General features: G+C 39.1%; 1 protein-coding gene and 1 non-coding gene across 10 annotated transcripts in view; both read left to right on the forward strand.

Annotated features, from left to right (window-relative positions):
* The window catches only part of KANK1 (KN motif and ankyrin repeat domains 1), a 246,536-nt gene that overhangs the window by 41,319 nt on the left and 181,786 nt on the right, over positions 1 to 23,431 (forward strand). For 3 of the 9 annotated variants that reach the window (XM_037998465.2, XM_007969399.3, XM_007969403.3), the window contains exon 1: positions 995 to 1,168. The exons of 3 other annotated variants lie outside the window; for them this stretch is intronic. The gene's annotated coding sequence lies outside the window, so the exon portion shown is untranslated. Of the gene's footprint in view, positions 1 to 993; positions 1,169 to 22,301; positions 22,321 to 23,431 lie in introns of those variants that run through there. 3 more of the 9 variants (XM_007969404.3, XM_073021541.1, XM_073021540.1) reach the window with 3 other exon arrangements.
* On the forward strand, positions 12,195 to 12,300 carry LOC119624564 (U6 spliceosomal RNA). The gene has a single exon (XR_005240728.1). It is a non-coding gene; the product is annotated as a U6 spliceosomal RNA (small nuclear RNA).

Raw genomic sequence — 23,431 nt, forward strand, 5'->3', positions numbered from 1 at the left:
CTTGTTTAGTATGCGGAATACACCTTCCATGCATGGTGACCTAGGATATATCTGCACTGCTCAATCTAGGGCAGTGTTGCCTCCCAGGGGACATTTGGCAATATCCGAAGAAATTTATGATGGTTAAAACTGAACCAGAGAGGGTAGGTGCTACTGTCATCTAGTAGGTAAAGGCCAGAGATGCTGCTAAACACTCTGCAGTGTCCAGGACAACTCCCAACAACAAAGAATTATCCAGCCCCAAATACTAATTGTGCTGAGAAACCCTGGTGTCTGTGAACCTTTCAGGCTTAAGGGGAAAGGCGGTGAGAGAGGGTGATAGCTGGAGGTGGGTGGACCTGAGAACAGTCACCTTGCATACTTTGCTGCAGTCTCATTTGCTTGTGGCAGTTTTCACCTTGCCTCTCCCACCCCTCTACCATAGAACTCTTATTCATCACGTTGTAGGTTTCATCTGTTTATTCTTATGTAGCCATTTTCACTATTCCCTCTCCCACCCCCACTCTCCCTGAGCAGTAAATTCTGTGCAATCTTGTGTACTTAATTTCTGTTTCTGGGCACACTGTAAAACATCTGTATTTTAATAGTATCTGTCAGGAAATTCTATTTTGGCAACCAAGTATGGGCTAATCTAAAGTAGCCCATACTTCAGTGCTGTGTTGATAAGGCTTTAATGCATAGTTAGCCCCTTGACTGTCAGGCTTGGAAAAAAGACAGGAAGTATTCCTTGTCTTTGGAAAGGAGCCTACTCTGGCTTTGGGAAGGAAAGAGTACAAATGGTTCTCACCAGATAGGGTTGCAGCAGCTCTCCCAGCATTTTGGGAACAAATCAGGTCATTATCTCAACAATGTCAAAACTGTGTTCCCAGATCAGTTGTTGTTTGAAACATTTGGGGCTGATACTGAGGAGAAGAATTAATTAGCAGCTCCCTCTCTTGGTGTTCTTTTTCAGCCTTCTCAAATTGCAGCACGAGAGTCCCTTAGACATGCTGGCTGCTCATTTGGTAATCTGTATTTTGCTCAGTACAAAAGGTTGCTGGCTAAGTTTTGTGAGCCCCTCTAATGTCAGGCTGACAGTGTCTTGGGTTCAATTAACAAGAACGTTTACAGTAACATTTTGTCAATGGGGAAGGACTTGAATTCACAGAACTGTCTTGGAAAGCCCTGGGTAAGTTTGAAGAGCGAAGTTGCCTTTTCTGTTTTCAGAAATATTTTACCCTGAAACAATGTATAAATCTAAAGTCTATGCAAGAATGAAAACAAGCTTGAATATTAAGATTTGGCACAGAGTGTGTGCAAGCAATGAGACTGGGTTAAAAACAGGAAGTGTCTTAATTTAAAGATGGTGATGGGGAGACAGATTAAGATAAACTGCTGGTCATGTTGAATCTGAAATAGGCAGGCCTTGGTTGTGGGCACATTCCCTTCTGAATTGCTCTTTATGCAGATATATTTTAGACATCTTTCTATTAAATTGTCTCACATTTAAGAGAGGGTTTCAAAGATAGGGCTAGTGATAAGAATTCTCTTCCTGCATGGTGGGTACTGTTATATAAATGATATAAGCATGTTTTTCTTGTGTCTGTGTATAACTGCTTGGTCTGCCACTCTACAAAATAGTAAATCACATTGGAGCTTTTACATTTCTGTAGTGGACTAACCCATGCTATGAAAGAGGAATGTGGTGGTGGACAAAAAGTGGTAAGTTTTAGGCTGAAGGATGTTGATGTTAAAAAAAAGCCTGAGATCATCTAACTTTCTTTTTTTTTTCCCTTAGGACTGCAGGAAGTGTTGTTAAACATCTGTTTAAGTTGCCTATACCATGAAATCCATAATCTTCGTTCATAACTATGATAGCATATGGTTTTCTGTAGTTAAGAAAACTATTTCTCATGTATTTCATGGTTTGGCCAAATCCTTTTATTACATTAGTACTAAACAATTCCTTATGATTTCTTGAGAAAAGAATGTTGTGGATAAATAAGGGAAAGTAAGATAATTATGAAACTTTAGTATCAGCAGTCATTCTAAACCACATTGCACACCTTCAGTAAAAGTGGTTACAAAAGGTTTTTCTCACTTCAGGCAGCTAGCAAAAGATCCTCCAGGAAAGAGTCCTAGCTTTTTCTTCGTGTTATTTTAGGTATTAACTCAGGAGGGCTTTCTGAAGGTTTGTCAGTGAGATAGTTGGGGGGTTCCTGAGCTTTTTATTGCTGTAGGTGAACTTGGTACTTCTTTGGCTTTTAAACCCTCAGCAGCATGTACAGATGCCCTCACATGCTTTCTGGGTTGACTTTAACACTAAATAGCAGGGGTATTTCTCAAGAATGTTTAAGAAAAGAATGCAAACAGATTTATTTGCACAAACATATATTTGTGACTTCTGTGAAAAAATTCCAATAGTTGTAATAGAGGAAGTTTTTATAAACGCACCCCTACCAACTAACCCATCGTGTATTTTTATGTGTGTATAGAAAAAATATGAAAGGATATACTAAAATGTTAATTGCAGAGTTTCTCTGGGAATTGAGAGAATTTAATTAAAATTTTTTATCAAGATTTTTAAAGTTTTATAATGACCATGTTATGTTTGTGTAATAAAAATGAAATAGAGGCTAGGCACAGTGGCTCACACCTGTAATCCCAGCACTTTGCGAGGCTGAGATGGGAGGATTGCTTGAGCCCAGGAGTTCAAGACCAGCCTGGGCAACATAGTAAAACTCTATTTTTAAAAAATAAAATGAGAGAGGGACAGTAAATGCAAATATATAAATGACAGAAATTTTATGGTCTGGTCAAAGAACTGTCATTGCATGAAATTACACATATGATCACATAGAATTACTTTTTTTGTTATAATCCCACTAATTACATTATAAAGTTTCTTTTCTCGTTTTTTTTCCTACTTTTTCCACAGAAAAACAGGACAAGGAAACCTGTGTGAATTTTCAGCTTTTCACCTTTTCTTCTCTGATTTTATTTTGTCCTCACTCTTACTCTGACAGTCCTCCCAGGCCTCTTGAGAGAATAGAGAAGAGCCCCTCCCAGAACCTTCCTGTAAGGTCTCCCCGCTGACTTCCTGTAGTGGATGTGACTGTGTGCCAGGTGCCTGCCGAAGACTCCTGTCACTGACTGTGCCCTTTGGGAAAAGAGTAAACAATGGCCTCCTCCTATGGCTGACTTCGTTCATGTTCAGGCTCTCCAACTTGCTGGTGAGAATTGCCAAGGAGTGGTTCATGGCAGGATAGAACTAAACTGATAGATGAAAGCTCCACAGTGCTTCAAGACAGGCTCCTGTTTGTGTTTAGCAGTTTTCCTTCCTTCAAAATAAAAAAACTAGCAGTCCTTAGGGAGGACAGTTTTTTCCTTCCTTTTCCTATTCTGGCTCCAACAGCTGTCTCAACACAACCTGAGATGGGGATCAACCTGGCTTCCACTGGCAATAGCTGTATTGTGGGAGTGTGAGAGAGAAGCCACCTTTTCCTCCCTCTGCCCGAGCCACCTGGCCCCTTTGTTCTTTCTCCTCATCGTTCTCTGGGGTACGAGTGGCTGTGACTCTATGACATAGGAACTAGGAAGCTGGTGGGGGGAGGCGTGTAAATCCTCGTGCAGGTGGCGGTTATTGTCTGTGTGGAGGAAATAAGCCCAATTCTTCCTGGAGATGTGCTTTCATCTCCTTCTAGCTTCCACAGGGTGAAATGAACCTTAATGGAGGTTGGGGGATTGTACACACACAGTCCTGGGTTGAGGGGGCAGTGGTCAGAAAGTTCCCTAGGGAAATATACAAAGGAGAATTAACACTGGGGACACTGAGGTGGGTTTTGGTCCTTTCCACATAACTGACACCTTTCACGAGAAAAGACTTGCTTTCTTGTGTGGAATGTCAGCAGTCGCAACACCACTGGGTTGGATGCAGGATAATTATTCAGAATCACGAGTTACCTGTTTGCAAGCAATCACATTGCAGGTGGGATAAATAAGCAGTCTGTGATAGGTTCCCCCCCTCAACCGCCCCCCCACCGGGGGAGATTGTAATTTTAAGTATTGTTTTGGATATTGGTAATTCTAAAGCTCCAATCTTAACTGGGTTTTATGAAAGCTGTTATAGGGTGTTTATTACTTAAAAAAAAAAAAAAAACCCACTTATTATTTAATAACACGGTGCCTAGCCACTCCTTTCTCTCCACATCCGTACATGAAGCCTGATTGCAGATCTTGAACAGTATATTTCTTTGGGCTAAGCAGCAAGAACAGATAAGATATCTTACCAAAACACCACTATCAGGGCCAGGTGGCGTGGCTCACACCTACAATCCCAGCAATTTGGGAAGCTGAGGTGGGAGGATTGCTTGAGGTCAGGAGTTTGAGGCTGCAATGAGTTATCGCAGCACTGCACTCCAGCCTGAGCAACAGAGGGAGACCCTGTCTCTAATAAAACAAAAACGTTACACCATTGTCGGAAAGTGACTTGGTCTCCTTTGTTGGATTAAATTCTCTCACGTGCAAGGTGGTGGCCAGCAGCCTAAGATACACAAGCTCTTCACTGTAGATGTTTGGTGGTGTGGGAGTTACAAGGTTAATTATGAGTGTAAGGCCCAGGAGTCTTTTCTTCCTAACAATTTCATGTTATCCTACTTCTTTTTCCATTCTTTCTCTGAACTGTCTTTGTACTTTATTAAACTCTTCTTTTTCCCAGACTCCAGAATAATTTCCTGTGATAATATTTTAGCAGTTTCTCCAAGAAAAGGTTCCAGGAGTCTTTAAATCCAGCCCTCTTTCTGCTGTATCTTTGTGCCTCATGTCTTGAGAGAAGTTGAGTGGTAGAAAGTAAAGCTGAAAAAGAGATGGGTGAGGGAGGAAAGCCAAGATGGAAAATGGATGGGAATGAATGAGGAACGTGATGTGGGTTGGGGTGGCAATTCATGGTTAATACAGCATGTATGGCTCAGTATAACCAGATTGTCATAAGAAGCTCAGGCAGCTCTCCCCCTCTGTTTCCTGGGGCTTTTTGCAGTTACAATAAAGGTGGAAAGATGAAGAATGAGAGCAAGCAGAAAACACACATTTGCGTGTTTTCTCTCTTTTTACCCAGATTGAGTAGATGGGAGGCACAGCTGTTACCCATGATGGTATTTCATACCAGATTCAATCTACTAGTTTGTTTGGTTTTATAGGCATGATTCCCAAATTTTGAATCTGAAGTTAGCTGTCAGTTTAAATTCAGAGGGTCCACAGTTTTTCAGATTTTTCTTGATTCTGCTTTTGGAAACCAGAAAGATGTTGAATTTACTTTTCATCTGACAATATTGCACATCTGTGAACCCAACTGATCTGAAAGTGTTTACCTCTTAACTCTGTGAAGTCAACAGGTGATCCTGGATGGCTGAGACAACGGCGAGGACTGGGTATAATGGTTACTCTCACCTGTGCTCCAGACTCTCCACTTGGTGCTAGAAATACAGCAGTGAACAGACATGTTCTTGCCTCCACACAGCTTGCAGTTTAGCAGGGCAAACTGACAACTTTAAAAGACACGATCAATGTTGTTATAATGGTGGTAAGAGTTTCAAAATAAGGGGCCAGGTGCAGTGTCTCACGCCTGTAATCCCAGCACTTTGAGAGGCCAAGGCAGGAGGATTGCGTGAGCCCAGGAGTTGGAGACCACCCTGGGCAACATAGCAAGACCTTGTTTCTTCAAAAAAATATCAAAAATTAGCTGAATGTGTTGGCGTGCACCTGTGGTCCCAGCTACCCAGGACGCTGAGGTGGGAGGATCACTTGAGCTCAGGTGGTCAAGGCTGCAACAAGCTGTGATTCCAGCCTGGGTGAGTGAGACCCTGTCTCAAAAAAACAAAAATAAAGGGAGCATGTAACAGGAGGATCTAATCTAGCCTAGGCAAGAACAGCATTCTTGAGAAGTGCCTTAAGACCTGAAGGACTGATTGAATTGTCCGTATGAAGACTGGCAGTGGGTGCTCTGAGAGGGAAAAGCAGAAATGGCGTATGCAAAGACACTGAGGTAGAAAAGGAGCTCTGGCCTGCTTGTGTGGTTACTGTGGGAGAATGAACAGTAAGAAGACAAAAGTAGAAGCAAGAAGACCAATCAGGAGGTTGCCTAACTAAGGTCAGTTAGCTGGTGATTGCCCAAGCCAAGACTCAAACTTATTTTTATGAAGACCCCACACCCTCATCTCCTCAGCAGTTGTTCAACAATATTTGATGATGGTGTTCATGTCATCCTGGCACATATCTAAAAGATTCTTCAGTGAATTTTTCTTTTCACATGGCTTTTTGACCTTTTAAATATAATATGTTTTAATATTATGTTATTAGCTACACAAAGGAAGGGTACTGCTCATTTGAATTAACCAGAAGAAACTTGGAATTTTGCCTGCCTTCTGCTTTAGCCCTGCCAAAATGTAATTTCTTTAATTCATCAAATCACATTCTTGACTAATCTGCTCAAGTCTGTACTATTCCTTGGCCTTTTTCCCTATGACAGTTTAGGGATCTTTAAAGAATACATTTTGAAATGTTTTCTCTTGATGAGGGTGTTTGTGGTTACATATATTGCATACACTGCTTTTATTTGCAGAATGAGCTATTTTTCTACCATGGAATCCTTTGTTAGAAATCAATGTGATTGTGGCTGGGCTCAGTGGCTCATGCCTGTAGTCCTGGCACTTTGGGAAGCCGAGGCAAGAGGATAGCTTGAGCCCAGGAGTTTGAGACCAGCCTGGGCAACATAGTGAGACCCCTTCTCTAAAAAAAAAAATCAGAAAATTATCCAGGTCTGGTGGCACATGTCTGTAATTCCAGCTACTTGGGAGGCTGAGATGGCAGGATGGCTTGAGCCTAGGAGGTTGAGGCTGCAGTGAGCCGTAATTGTGTCACTGCATTCCAGCCTGGGTGACAGAGTATTTGTAAAAGAATGCAATTGTAATTTCATCACCTTTATTTTTAGAAATCGTTTATCAGGTGCTTGCTGTGAAAAGCAGTTTAGATGTTGACAGTCTCTGCCTTCTAGGGACTTAAGTGTGTTCAGAAGTATTTAAAAAGAAATAATTCTCTTAGCTAAAAATGACTAAATTACTGTGGAGCATTGAGGGCTACTTTGTGCCAGGCAGTCAGCTTTAAACACCTTTGATTTTCTCCCTGTGATGAGGGGTATACTGTAATTTTTATTGTACATTTGGGGAAACTGAGGCTTAAAGTGGCAGAGTTTTCTTAGAACACGCAGGTGGAAAGCGATGAAGCTGAGTCGTCAGCTTCATGTCTTCTCAGGGTCCTTGATCTTCAGCACCCCGTAATTCTGGTTCATTTTAGGCAATTATCAGAAGTCACCTCAAATGCCGAGAACCTGTGTAACACAGGGGATGAAGTAAATGTGAGAAATGTAATGAAGCATTTCCTTATAAACTGTTTTAAAGATTTTGTTCCAGAGACCAAGTATGAGAAAAATAGAAGCCAATTGTTCAGTTGCATATTAGTCACCCTCTTCTACTGAACTGTTGGTAAATTCAAAGCTTCCCTCTATACGAATTTACTTTTATAGGAATATTATAAAATCTGTACTTAGCAATATTAGAAAATAAACTGTACTTAATAGGTTTAATGGAAATTAAACCCAAATGTAATGGAAATCTGAATGAATGCTCAATTAAAAAATCTAATTTATAGCAGTAGTTCTCAGACTTTAGCGTGCATTTGGGTCCTCTGGAGGATTATGTTAAAACACAGGTAGCTGGGCCCCAATCCCAGACCTTCTGATTCAGGAGGTCTGAGACTGGCCTACAGATTTACATTTTTGACAAGTTGCCAACTGTGTTAGATATTAGAGTTCTCCAAAGAGAATTAGGGTTCTCCAAAGAGACAGCATAGGTATATTAGGAAGGAGATTCGTTGTAGGAATTGGCTCATGTGATTATGAAGGCCAGGAAGTCCCAGGATGTTCCCCAAGAAGTCTCAAGATCTGCCATCTGCAAACTAAAGAACCAAGAAGGCCATTGGTCTAATTCAGTCTGAGTCTGAGGACTGAGAACCCGGGAGCACTTGGCATAAGTTTCCGTCTCCATCTGAGTCTGAAGATCCAAGAACCAGGTGTGCTGATGTCTGAGGGCAGGAAAAGATGGAAGTTCCAGCTCAAGCAGAGAGCACGTATTTGCCTTTCCTCTCCCTTTTTGTTCTATTCTGGTCCTCAGTGATTGGATCCACCCTGATGGGCATCCACAATGGCGGTCTTCTTAACCATTTTCCCACTTAGAAAAAAAGTGCAGCTTGTGGCTAGTGCTCATTTAATTTTACATAAACATGCTCTTGGAGGCTGAAGCAAATTGGACTGATTTTCAATGTGAAAATAAAATAGAAAATATTATTTCTAAACAGAACTAACATCAGAATAATCTGAATGACCAGAGCTGTCATTCAGGTTGTAAGACAGTAGAACCCTTACATAGTAATAAGTGCTAGTGAAATGAGCTGGCCAGTAGATAATCCCTGAGAAAGCCATTTCCTAGTCTTATACCACATCAGTAATCCAAAGCAGGATGGTGATCTGAAGTCCTCCATAGTCAAGGGTGATAAGATGACTCAGTGGAGCCATCACCACTATTGGGAAGACAGCGGGGACACCTGCCTCCCCTACCTTCCACACCATGTACATGATGGCACGTGACTTAGGTGTGCAAAGTGTACACAGTGTCAGCTTTGATGATAAACTCTTCCACTCAGTCTGCTACGTATATGGCATAGTCACTATACTGCTAAATTAAATAAATGAGTGAACATAAATCAGGATTGAGATACCAATTAGATAAAATACTGTAGTTTCTATATGGTGGAGATTATCCTTTTTCTGGAATGTTTCAGCATCAAACCTTTGCTGAGTTTCTCTTCTTGTAGTGACTAAGAATTAGCTGAAATAACTGTAAAAGTGTAAGATTCCCATTTGGCTGGAAACTAGATCACGGCGGCTGGTTTACTAAGCCTTAAGAAATTCCTTTAGATTTGATGTGTCCAGACTTGTACTGGAATATGAAATACTCAGTTTGACAAGATCTGTGAGTTCCTAGTACATACGTGTTTTTAAAAATGTGTTTTTCAAAATACAATTAGGAAAAAATCCCTTTGAAATGTTAAAACTACCTTTAGTGGTGATAAGGATACCGACAACCCCTTCTGTTTAAATAAAAACAAACAACTTCTAACCTTCATGATGTTATAATACATCATTAACTTGTGTAGACAAACATCAGTGCTCACATTTAAAGTAATCATTAAACATTTTCAGAGTTATACTTAAAATGACTTTTTAATCATACTATAAAATATTACTGCAAAGTTGTTGGTGGGGTAGTTGTAATAAGTTGTAGTTCTTATTCTTTCTCTAAAGTCTGTTTTGGCTTTACCTTGGGGGGAAAATTCCCAAAGAATTGTAACTGAATACAGAAGCATTTTTAAAAATCTTATTTTAAAGAGGAGGAGAAATTTTAGAGCTATTTCTAATAAACCTCAAAAACTGAGAAGTATTTATCTTGCTTCTTACCTTTTTTTAAAAAAAAATTAATAAGCATGCATTGCTTATATAAAACATTTCTGTGTGTGTGTCCATATCTGATGCAGATAGAAGTTCAGTGTGAATTTAGTGATTCCCAGGGAAGACTTTGGGAACTTTGGTTTCTGAGTTGTGCTCTCCTCTGACTATGTGGTAAGTCTTAGTCTCTGGAGTCAGCCAGATCCAGATCTTAGTCTCATGGAGTTAGCCATGATCATTTTAAACTTATTAAAGTGCTATGGTGTACAAAAGTGCTTATGAAACTAAAATGTGGGGAATTAAATTAGATACAATGACTGAAGTTTTGCTTTTTAGTAACTGTTTTTCATTACTTCATTGATCCAAAGTGAGATTTTTAAAGCTGAAGTCCTTGTTCCATTAAGATAATTCTGTCATTTGTCCAATTACTCGCTTTACTCAAATTCCTAGCCCCTTTGGTACTTTCTCTGTAGCTCTTGCCCTGCTTGATGATGTTCCTGAATGGTTTTAGTTTTCTTTGTTTATTTTTCCACTTTCTCGGGCCAGGCCTCCAATTTAATTCTTTTAGTTGAATGAGCTTCTTTCTTCCTTGTTACAGACTCACTTAGAGCTCATTCCTCTCTGCCTTAGTCCCAGTATGGTCTCAGTAATGACATGCAGTATGGGGACTTTGTTTGGACTCCTATTTGAACAAACCAACTGTAACAAGACACCTTTGAGACGATAAAAATTTGAATATGGATTGAGTTCTTGATGATAAGAAATTGTTAATTTTGTTAGGTTAATGGCATGGTAGTTACTTTAAAAACAAATTTCTGGCCGAGTGTGGTGGCTCATGCCTGCAATCCTAGCACTTTGGGTGGCCAAGACAGGAGGATCACATGAGCTCAAGAGGCTGCAGTGAGATGAGAGTGCACCAATGCCCTCCAGCGTGTGTGACAGAGCAAGACCCTGTCTCAAAAGGAAAAAAAAAAACAAATTTATTCATTAATTATAAACACACACTGATGTTCTTATAAGTGAAAAGATATATTGTTTTGGTTTTGCTTTAAGATTCCAGCAAAAATAAAACAGAAAAAGAGGGACTATATTAAAAAGACTGACAAAATATGTATCATTGTTGAAGCTTAGTGATGGGCGCATTGCATTCACTATAGTATTCTCTTTTGTATATATTTGATGTTTTTCATATTAGAAGGTTTAAAAAATTAGAACAAAAATGAATGTGGAGTTTCAGGATCCTACCAGATGTTTCTAAAGGAATTTTAAGTGACAATGGGGAAAAATGTCCATATCATCCTGGAGTTTAACGCAGGGAATTTTTGGTAGGTGGCTATTGAAAAATAGCCAACCTGTTAGTCAAAAATGTATATATGATCTCATGGCCACAGATAGTAATGTAGAAGACAGATAACAAGAGTAGTAATCCTTGGGTGAGGAAGAACAGGAGAAGGCAGGCCAAGAAGTTACAGAGGGCCCCCAAGAACTAAGGAAATCTGTTTTGTAAAAAGGACCTGTACGGCCAGGTGTGGTGGCTCACACCTGTAATCCCAGCACTTTGGGAGGCTGAGGTGGGAGGACTGCATGAGCCCAGAAGTTTGAGACCAGCCTGGGTTGGTTTAATTAAATTAGCTGGGCATGGTGGCACATGCCTGTGATCCCAGCTACTCAGGAGGCTGAGGTGGGAGGATTGTTTGAGCCTGGGTGGTTGAGGCTACAGTGAGCTATGATCGTGCCACCGCACTCCAACCTGGATGACAGAGTGAGACTGTCTCTCAAAAAACAAACAAACAAACAAACCTACACAAACAATGGTAGGAATGTCAAGAAACTCAGGAGTGAAGAGAGGATTAGTCAGATGCTGTGAGAGGAGGTGGAGAAAACCAGTGTAGAATGGGCAGGCACCTTTGAAAAGCCTAGAGGAAAATTTTAGAAGGGCATTAAAGAGGAGCGTAGCAAGGAAGTCTAGACCTATGACTTGGAGCTCAGTAATGACGTGCAGTATGGGGACTTCGTTTGGACTCCTATTTGAACAAACCAACTGTAACAATGTATATAACATTCTGTTATATAAATAGGATATCCAGAGATAGGAAATAGGGGAAATAGAGGATAATTTGGAAAAACACCCCACTGTTATTATTTGTGGCAGTTATGTTCTATAAAGTCACTAAGGACATAATTAGTGAATACTGAGCCATTGCTCCTAGGGGAACAATACAGAGTTAGATTCCTGTGAGCCTCTGGTTGTAACGATTTTGTCAACTGTCAACCCATCAATACATAGCCTTGTTTTACATGTGTTTCTGTTTAAAGATACCTTGTTTAGTATACATTGTTGGTTCATTAACATTGACCTCATAGCCAAGAGCACTATATCTCATGCCTGAATGAAGTTTATCCAATGCATCTCTTCTCCCTAAGGCACATCATGGCCTTGTTGTGATTAAGAACATTAGACAACACTAAGGCATGATGTTTGGGGCTCATTTTAAACAGCAAAATCACCAAGAAACCCACAAAAATGAAAAAAAGAAGCAAGTCCTAAAAACTGGTCACAAAAAGGACATTTGTTTATCGTATAAGGACTAAAACAAAGAGTGTAAGCTGGTTTGGCTTCAGCTGGGTACGTGTATGTGTAATGACTCAAATATTTTGGTGTGTACTCGCTGCAGTTGGCACATATACTAAAATTGGAATGATACGGAGAAGATTAGTATGGCCCCTGTGCAAGGATGACACAAATTAGTGAAACGTTCCATAACGAAAAAAGAAAAAAAAAAATTGGTTCTCTCTACATGTGCGCAAATGACCATGAGCGTTGGTTTTGGGGTTATAAATAAGTTTTAGAAGATGAATTTGCAAATATGGAATCCATGAATAATAAGGATGCACTGTATTTTTTCATCTTTCTTTCTTAATTGACAACTGTGATCTGTATTTTTAATGAGCCTTTTTTGGGGAGCTTGATAGGCATTGAGTGTTTTTCCCAAAGATTTGTCACCTTCTTGTGAATTGTCTAGTCTGTTCTTTTGGTTTTATAGATTTATTCTAAACTAAAAGTTAATGGTAGTTGCCATTTATAATTTCTTGCAGAGGTTTTTGCAGAGATCATCCATTTAATATTTTTGTGCACTGAAGGTTTTAATTGTACGGTCAACACTGTCATTCACTTGTGATTTTCTTTTTTTCCAAGCTTAGAAAACTTGAAGGATGATGACTTTTTTATTGGAAAGGTTAAAAAAAAAATGTAGGTAAAAGTGATGGATGCCTAGGCTGAGGGTGGTGACTGAATATGTGGTACTTGAAATTGAGTTTGAGTGTCCAGCCCTGATTTCATTGTATCTTGGGATACTTAAAAAAGTCTTGCAGAGGCAATCTGCTTGAAAATGCTATATAAGCCTTAAACCTCTGTAAACTGTCAAATGTAAGTGCATAATAATTTCTGATTTGTAGACTTCTGTTGACAATCTTTCAAGACAGGAGAAAGGTGAAAAAGACTGAAAAGACAGATATTTTTCAGAAATTAAAAACATGTAAATTTTCTGAAATAGAGAATGAGAGATTTTTCTAAATGTGACCCAGAAGGCTTTCAGGTGATTTCCTAACAAGATTTGAGTTTTCTCAGGTTAAATGTAGTTGTGGCTCTCTACAATGTGCCCCAGTCTTATCTTTGTTATACCCTTTCACACATACTCTGTTCTTCACATACCCTTCCTTCTGCTGGCTAGTGCTTCCCTGTTTCTGGAACTTTCTTAAGCATTTTTACCATGTATTGTAGTTATGTGTCATCTTTCTTCCTCCTAGAAGAGAAGTTTCTGTCTTACTCCATGTTTTATATTGTAGACCCTAGTTCAGTGCCTTTTAAACAGCAGACATGGAATAATCCTCTAATGGAATAAATGGATAGAAGAAGGGATAGTTTGTGATTAGCTGGGAAAGAAGTGTGGTTAAGTCAGCATGGGTTTCTCAAGAACAAGCCTTTCTTGAATTAACCTCATTTCCTGTATAAATCAGATACTTATTGGAGAGAGAATTTGGGTAATGTTGTTGTTAGGGGATATCAGAATAAAAAACCTCATGCTTCATTAAGTTTCTTAGGATTTTTTATGGATAAGCTGGAAAAGCTTGGGCTTGATTATAGTAAGATAGATGAATGTGTTGCAGGTTGATTAACTGTTGACTTTGTGCAATTTGCTGCCTTACCAGTGCTATTCTAACTTTTCCATCAAGGGACTATTAAGGAAGAGGAAAGTTTATACTTTATTTTGGAGGGTTTAGAGGGTTGAGGGTGCAGGAATTAAAAGTTGGGTTATGGGTGGGTATAGGGAGACTTTAGAAGCACAGCCAGGAGCAAAATGTCTTTGAAATCTCATGTTTCCACATAAAGATGCATTCACTTTGTATTTTCAACATACCTGTGTTTGTTTTAAAATATTTTAAATTATCACCAAATAAAATGTTTTAGTAGTCCTTTCCAAATGTCATGGTATTCTACTTTGAGAAGAGTGGTCTTTGATCAAGAAAGGTGGATCAAATTTTTGTCTATCCCATTTTTGGGAGGGAAGCTAACCAACTGGATGTCAGACATCATAATAGAAAAGGCTGCAAAAAGTTGAAGGCAATCAACATGAACACATATACAATTAAGCTCTACTGAATGCAGCTTCCTAGAGTCAGGGGAAAAAGTGCATGTTTATAGAATGGGAGACCTGGATCAGTAGCAGCTCTTGTTAAAAAGATTTAAGATTTCAGCCAGCCATTTGATATAGGTGGCCTTCTCTGGCAGCTTTAATGGCACAGTACTCAGAATTAAGGAGATAATCATCCCGTTGTTTGCTGACTTTGTTAGGCTGCTTCCAAGGGCTTGTTTTCAAACAAGTTCTACATTTTAAGAGGGTAAGCCAGGGAAATAAGTAGACTAGAAACTATGCCCTACCAGGAATAGTTGAAAGGCTATCAGGTGGAAAGGAGAGCAAAGTTAATTCTCAACTTCAGGGGGCAGGATTGGAACTTATGAGTAGATACAAGAAGGACATGTTTTTCTATATCAATAAATTAAGATTTTTCGCTCTGTAAACACACATAAAATGGATATCATATACTATTTAGTAATCAGTTTTCACTTGATAGAGCTTGTATATCTTATGTTACTATTTATATGTTCATATGATTTTTAATGGCTACATAGCATCTCTCTATATGAATGCACTCTTATTTATTAAAACCATCCCTGGCTGATAGTTACTTTGGTCATTTCCAATTTCTTAGTATAAACAACAACACGACAATGAAGATATCTCAAATACACTCATCCCTGTATATTTGTTGAGTTGTTTCCTTAAGACAAATTGTTAGCAGCAGAATAGCTGAGTCGACATTAGTACTATTTGCTTATGGCTTTGGATACTTATTGCCAAACTGCTTGTTACCAGTAATAGGAACTGCATGTGTTAAAGAAGTCACATCACCCCAAATTAGAGATGTTGTCATAGGGATTTTGGCAGTGGGTTGAATGTTGGACAGTGATCTCAGGCTCCTTAAAAAACTCGTGTAAGTTTTAATGTAGGACCAGGTGACTGTTTCATCTAGAATTTTCACATTTCAGTCTTACTGTGTAAGTCATACTGTTATAGAAAACTGTTAAGAGTCTGTAACAGGGAAAATAACTGCAGAAGTTTTCTGTATTCGGAAAGCACTGTAGAAATTGACCAAGGAAGAGAGGCACATGGCAGGCAACAACGCAATACTGTTAGGTTGCCTGTATGATAGAAATAGTAAAGGAGTCTTTCAGCAGATTAACCATTTTATAACTTAGGTAAGTTGGGGTTTTCCAGCTAAGTAAATTGCATTTTCTACATCCTGTCAGAGCTGGGTAACAACTGCTTCTTGGGAAGATGGGAACAGACAAAGAGCTGCTTTAGATCATGTTCCCAGTAAAGAGCTCAAAGTGATTTTGCACATGTTTTATCCTCTGACCTAAAGCTCAATGCAGTGAGATGGTGTAGTGCACTGAGATGATCAGCAAAGGGGATTCCAGCTTCACTGCTTGAGTAAGCCACTGGGCCTCTCTGAGCTGTAGTTTCTTAACCTGTATAGGAGACGAATTACCAATACAAGTCAGAGAGAGAGTTACAGTGAGGATTTCCTAAGATGATATATTGGATAGTGCTTTATGATCTGTAAAATGCTTTACAAATATTAGTTGTCAAGTTAGACAACTGATTCTAGTGGAACTTTCCAACTTAAAGCTTTCTAATGGATGAAAGAGCTAGTGAACTTCATCAAGGCAAAAGTTAGGTCTGATTTTGCTTGATTTTGCCTTACTGTTTGTGTTTGGCTCATAGTTGCAATTCACTAAATATTTGTTGAATGAAAAAAATGAAATTGTTTTATTAACACATTAGAGAGGCACCCTTGAAAACGTGTGCTTCTTATCTTTGTTAAGTAAGTACTGCTGTTCGTATCTTACGAGCAGGGAAACTGAGATCCATCGATTCTCAAATCACTCTCACAGCCAGATTCTGCATTTTTCAGGTGATTTCTAATTACATGAAAGAGATTAGATCAGGTACCTTTTTTGGTTATTTAAGAGGAAAGATGGAACCAAGCCTGTGTTCTGTAGCTCTGTTATGTAAAATCACTTAGAGCAAATGAATGAAATATTTTGTCAGACTTTATTTTTACAGTAATTACTGACCCTTAATAGAAAATAATTTTATGTGTAGCCCTCCCCAGAGTCTCTGTTGCTGGGAAGCTAATGTTGCTACCCCTAATATGGCAACTTTGTCTATTTTTCTGTTCTTTGTGCATTGTGTTTGGTCTTAAACTGTGAATATTCCATTAACTGAGAACTCTGAACAGCCATTGTGTAACTGGAGTGATAGTCTGTGTCAGTTGGATGCATTGTACTTGAGAATAAACATGCTGTTTTATTTGTGGTGGGACTTCTCTCATTGCCACTAATAATATGTTGTTAACTGAAGATATAAGGCTATTAATAAACCTCAGAAGTACTTTGCATTGTTGAAACAATCCTTCAGTGTAGGATCACATGATTTAATAGATATGTATGTCTATATTTTCAAATAGGCAGTAGACCCATTAGTTTCTTATCCTTGGGTGTTAGGTCAGAAGTGTCAGTGAAATTGAGTCCAGAATTGTAGTTATGTGTGCTTTCCTAGGGAGAGGTTTCTTTTCTTTTCTTTTTAATCAGAATCTCAAATTGCTCTGTGGTTCAGAAATGTTTAGGGACCACTGACCCAGCAAATTCAATTCAGCCCTGATAGCTTATTTGATTCATGGTGACTGTGTCACTAGAAAGTGATATAAAATCCCTAGACTAGCACAGGGCACACATAGGTGCTAAACAAATATTTGTTGGAAACTCAATAAAAATCACTGGTGCTTTTTTTCTTTCTTCGCTGTAACACATTATGGCCTGTGAACCTCTAGAAGACAGGATCTTTGTCTTACTGTCCTTGGCAGCTGTCTTAACTTCTCACGTCCGTCTCCTAGTGTCATAGAATGTGCACTTTCTATAGCAAAGTAGAATTTGTAAAACTTTTTCTTACCAGACACCCTCATACATACAAAAAATCTGAACATGTATCCTCAATATGTACACTTAGTTGTAAATTATATACGTGAACATATCTCTATTGAGAATACATGTCATGTTCAGATTGTTTTATGGTAATATGAAACATACATAGTTGCAATGTTAAAAGAAGAGATGAAAGGTAGTGTTTTAGGATGTATTGATAACCATGATGGCTTCATATTAATATTAAAAGCTATACCTATTTCTGCCCATACCTACTTTTGGTGTTCTCGTAATCTGAGCATGCACCCAGTTCTGGCTCTTTGCAGCTCCTCTTCCACTTCCTAACACTCTTGCAGGAGATACCCTTACTGCTAACTGCTTATTCTCTATGCTTCTTAATTCATATTCTTGAGAGTCAGTATCTGTTTGATTCAGTTCACCTTGTCATTCCAGGTCAACTCATGTGAGTCTCATTGACATACAGTGTTGTTTTTGGCTTCTCTTGGGAAGCCCACTCTGGTCCACACAGGTGACTGCATGAGGTGGGAAATGAAGACACTGGCACAGACGTGCCTGGTAACAAGGAGTGTGTGCAGGGCAGCTCCACTGAGAAGTAGCCTGGTGAGGCTAGATGGTGACTGCTTTCACTATTAGACAAATATCGGTGGTTAGAGAAGAGAGACCAAAGTGTGACTTTAGAAACAGAAAAATCCCCTTTTTTTCCTTTGCAAATCCATACCTATATCTTTTGAAGACCACTAGGCATGTCAGGTAAACCTTTTGCAACTTAAGTTAATCGGAGAACTGGAGAACATTTATTCCTGCTAAGATCTTTCCCACCCATTCAACTCCCTGACTAGGTGCTGCTGAAGAGAAAAATGGTAGCAGCTTCGTCTTTTAAGATTTAGCCCATAGTTCTTGCAGTGGGAAAGTCAGCCCTAAAGAATGGTTTCATGTTTGCTCCCATTTTACCTTGTGCAGGCAGTAGTTTAAGAATTTCTTCTGCAGAGTACAACTTGTGTAGTCACCTGATAGGGTCTTCCGGTTCACGGAGACCATGGTATTGCAGTAAACAGTTTAATTGACACAAAGCCGGCTAGCCACATGGGAAATGGAGTTATCACTCAAATGAATCTCCCTGAAGTTTTGGGGGTTGAGGTTTTTCAAGGATAGTTTGGTGGACAGGGGACTGTAGAATGGATGCTGCTGATTGGCTGGGGATGCCATCATAGGAGTGTGGAAAACAGCCCTCATTCGCTGAGTCTGCCTCTGGGTTAGGGGCTATAGGACCAGTTGAGTCATGAGTTGCAGGTCCAGGTGGAGTCAGCCAGTCTTCAAAAATGCAACAGTCTGAAAAGACATCTCAAAAGGCCAATCTTAGATTCCGCAAGAGTGATGCTATTTCCAAGAGTAATTGGGGAAGTTACAAATCTTGTGACTTCCAGAACAATGGCTGGTTATCGTTTATACCTACACTTTAAAAAAACGTTTATTTTAGGTTCAGGGGTGCATGTGCAGGTTTGTTATATAGGTGAACTCGTGTCATGGGGGTTTGTTGTACAGATTGTTTTATCACCCAGGTGTTAAGCCTAGTATCCATTAGTTATTTTTCTTCATCCTCTCCTTCCTCCCACCCTCCACCCTCCATTAGGCCTCAGTGTCTGTTGTCCTCTACGTGCCCATGTGTTCTCGTCATTTAGCTCCCATTTTTATAAGTGAGAAAGTGTAGTATTTGGTTTTCTGTTCCTGCGTTAGTTTGCTGTGAATGATGGCTTATAGCTATCATGCAAAGGACATGATCTTATTCTTTTTTATGGCTGCATAGTATTTCATGGTATATATGTACCACATTTTCTTTATCCACTGTACCACTGATGGGCGTTTAGGTTGATTCCATATCTTTGCTATTGTGAATAGTGCTGCAGTGAACATACATGTGCATGCATCTTTATGATACAATGATTTATATTTCTTTGGGTATACACCCAGTAATGGGATTTCTGGGTGGATTGGTAGTTCTATTTTTAGAACTTTGAGGAATTGTCACATTGTCTTCCACAATGGTTGAACTAATGTATACTTCCACCAATAGTGTGTAAATGTTCCTTTTTCTCTGCAACCTCACCAGCACCTGTTATTTTTTGACTTCTTGATGATAGCCATTCTGACAGGTGCGAGATGTTATCTCCTTGTGGTCTTTATTTGCATTTCTCTAATGATCAGTGATGTTGAACTTTTTTTCCGCATACTTGTTGGCCGCATTTGTGTATTCTTTTGAAAGGTGTCTGTTCATGCCTTTGCCTACTTTTTAATGGAGTTTGTTTTTTTTTTTTTTTTTTTTCTTACAAATTTAAGTTCCTTGTAGGTGCTGGATATTAGACTTTTGTCAGATGGATAGTTTGCAAAAATTTTCTCCCATTCTGTAGGTTGTCTGTTTACTTTGATGATAGTTTCTTTTGCTGCACAGAAGCCTTTTAGTTTAATTAGATCCCATTTGTCAATTTTTGCTTTTGTTGCAATTGCTTTTGACGTGTTCGTCATGAAATCTTCGCCCATTCCTGTGTCCAGAATGGTATTGCTTAGGTTATCTTCCAAGTTTTTGAGTTTGACATTTAAGTTTTTAATGCATCTTGAGTTGATTTTTGTATATGATGTAAGGAAGGGGTCTAGGTTGAATTTTCTGCACGTGGCTAGCCAGTTATCCCAGCACCATTTATTCAATAGGGAGTCCTTTTCCCATTGCTTGTTTTTGTCAGGTTTGTCAAAGATCAGATAGTTGTAGGTATGTGGCCTTATTTTTGGGTTCTCTAGTCTGTTCCCTTGATCTGTGTGTCTGGTTTTGTACCAGTACCATGCTGTTTTGGTTATTGTAGCCCTGTAGTGTAGTTTGAAGTTGGGTAGTGTAATGCCTCCAGCTTTGTTCTTTTTGCTTAGGGTTGCCTTCTTTGCCTACATCTTAGCAGAATTCAGGCCCTTCTGATAATCCTAACCTTGTGTTGTTTCATTAGTTTTACAAAATTGATTTTGTTTTAGAAAGTGCTATTCTCATTCTTGCTTTAAAGTTAAACTATAAACTAAATTTTCCCCGAAGTTAGCTTTGCCCATGCCCAGGAATGACCAAGCACAGTTTGGAGGTTAGAAGCAAGGGTCAGATATCTCTTACTGTCACAGTTTTGCAAAAGCAGTTTCACTTCCCTCTTCTAAGTCCCTTCTACATTGATTGGAGCCAGCAGAGAGAACTTTTGCAGCATTTCTTAGTTTGAATGTGCCATATAAATGAAACGTGTTTGGAAATGTGAAACCTAGTCATCCATGAGAATGTTTTCCTCTGAAAGGCAGCACTTCTTGATAAGTCCCTTCCTCATGGAACTTTAATGCAGTGTTGGCCCATTTTAAAATTTATTGGTTACCTTGGGAGATGCCCGAGCTTATCAGAATTAGACTTTCTCATTTGAGTACATTCTTGCAGTATAGAAGATTGCGGATGTTTTATAACTTTAAGAGGCCCAGTGGTATTGAATTTAGAGTTAATTTTTAAAACTGGCTCCAAAGTCACCAGCATGGACAAAACTTACAGTCTTCCAAAGAGAGAGAGTGCCAAAGTTCAGCACTTGGCATTCTTGGTTTTATTTTTTTTTTCTCTGCACCCATATCAAGTAACTATGATTACCTTCATTTTACAGAGAAGAAAACAAAGCTCAAAAGTTAATTTGACTAAAGTCACAGATGAGTCAGGTATGAGGTAGAGAGTGATCCTGTGTGAGAGTAGTTTACATTTATCTTAATGATATGGTTGTAATCTTATCTATAATGCATGTTAAAAATCAACCTCTCAAGATTTTTTACACCAAAGGCAAAAATGTTCAAATGTTGATATATTCCCTTCCATTCATTTTTGTATTTTTGTTTAAAATCTTCAACATCATACCCAGTTTTCAACCTAACTTTATAAAGTAAGCATTTCCTTCATCTTCATAAACATGTTTAAGATCTGTATCATAATTTAATAATTATCATGTTTCTGAAATTTTTGTTTTACAATAGTGAGGCAGTGAATGTATTTATGTGTAAGTCTATGGGTTTTTTTTCTCTGTCTCCCATAGAGTCAGAGACTTGCTCTATGGCCCAGGCTGGAGTGCAGTGGCATGATTGTCACTCTGTTGCCCAGGTAGGAGTGCAGTGGTGCAATCATGGCATGCTTTAACCTCAAACTCCTGGGCTCAAACTATCATCCCGCCTCAGCCTGCTGAATAGCAAGGACTACAGGTGTGCATCGCCATGCCTGCCTAATTTTTAAAAATTTTTTTGTAGAGACAAGATCTCAGTATGTTGCCCAGGCTGATCTCGAACTCCTGGCCTCCCACCTTAACCTCCCAAAGCACTGGGATTACAGGCGTGAGCCACCATGCCTGGCCAAGGTTGATTTTTTAAAAACATTATTTCCTTAGTATGTGTATTATTAGAAGCAAAATTACAGGTCAGAAGTCACATTTTGAAAGATCATGATCACTTAAAAAACCCTTAATACATTTTGCCAAATTGATGTCTTTTAAAAATGGGATCGATTTCCATACTCATCGGGGTATGTTTGAGTACATAGCTCACTGTAGACAGAGCTCCTGGGGAGGGATGGATGGCTCTGGTGCTCTTCTACCCAGCTGTAGAGCTTTATCTAGAGACCAGCTCCACTGTGGGGCAGTGGAAGGCTGTTAGTGCAGAGGTATCTTCTCAGTATCTGCCTGACACACTACTGTATCCAGCTGCCTGACCCAGTCCTGCCCACCTGCCTTCCTTTCTTCCTGCCTCCCCTCTGTTTTATCAACTTTGTCTCAAAAAGCATAGCTTCCTATCTCTGTATGTTCTCTCTTCCTATCTCTGTATGTTCGTCATTCTCCTATTTATGGTCCCTCAGTACGTTATAGTGCTTGCTAAGGTTTCAATGTCTCATGTGAATCTCATGTTGAAACTTAATCCCCAATGTGGCAATATTGAGAGGTGGGGCCTTTAAGAGGTGGCTCTGCCCTCATGAATGGATTAATCCATTCATGGATTAATGGATTAATGGGTTATCACGGGAGTGGGACTGGTGGCTTTTAAGAAGAGGAGGGGACCTGAGCTAGCCCACTCGGCCCTCTCACCATGTGATTCTCTGTGCTGCCTCAAGACTCTGCCAAGTCCTCACCAGCAAGAAGGCCCTCACCAGATGCAGCCCTAGAGTTTGGACTTCTCAGCCTTTGTACCTGTAAGAAATAAATACCTTTTCTGTATAAATTACCCAATTTCAGGTATTCCGTTATAAGCAACAGAAAATTGACTGATAATACATTTATTCTAATTGTGTTCACTTTTCTTTCATCTAGACTTACAAGAAATTTACTTCTCTAGTTGGCTTTTCAAGGAAGCTTTTGGATTTATTACTTCTGATTTTTCTATTAATGCATTCATTATTAGTGAAATATTTTGTAATCGTTTTTCAAACAGATTGGGTTTGTTTTTTTTTTTTTCTCATTTCAATATGTAGTTCACTTATGTTAATTGTGTAGGGCTTACATTTTTCTTTGTTCTCAACCTGCATCAGATTCCATAACATTTGATATGTTGTAGGGTTTCTGTTTTCATTCATTATACACCTTCCCTACCCCAGGCCTTTTCATTACTTTCAACACAGTCTCATATTAGGATTTATGTTTTTTAAAACATTTAGGAGAATAGAATAGTTTTTTTCTCCGTGTATTGGTTTTTTGTTTGTTTAAATGTCTTATTTCTGTGATGGCTTTGTTTTAATCTGTGCTTGGAGAGTGGTCTTTCATTGCTACTTTGCAGAATGTATTTTTCTTTGGCCTAGTATGATTGTGTGTGTACATTTGGGGACAAAACGTTTTTGTGGCGATAATGTAGACTTAAAATTTTAAATCTGTAGCTGTGTTTTCATTACAATGAAAATTTGATGTCCTTAGTCTGCCCTGAGTATAAAGCCTTGACTTGCTTTTTGAGCATAGTTAACAGTGTTGAGACAAAAGAGAGGTTTGCTGGCAGTTGCACTGATGGCTGCACTGTTGTCCAGTGGGCCCAGCTGGGTATACAGCGTGCCGTATAAATAGAAATCTAGACACAGGTCCCTAGAAGCCTAATCTGTGACCTAGACCCTGTCTCTGGGGTGCTCTTACCAGAAAGTTAATCTGTTAGAGGATCTTTCATCAACATAAAAGGCAGAAATAATTTTCTAAATGCTGTTGATAAAATGTGAGTGCATGCTGCTTCATTCTATTATGGAAACTGAGCATTGGAGACTTATTTTCCTTTTAAACACCACTTGCCTCCAGTAACTTACACTAATTGTCATATATACCAAG

Source organism: Chlorocebus sabaeus, chromosome 12 (genome assembly GCF_047675955.1).
Source record: "Chlorocebus sabaeus isolate Y175 chromosome 12, mChlSab1.0.hap1, whole genome shotgun sequence".
In the NCBI taxonomy this organism is placed as follows: Eukaryota; Metazoa; Chordata; class Mammalia; order Primates; family Cercopithecidae; genus Chlorocebus; species Chlorocebus sabaeus.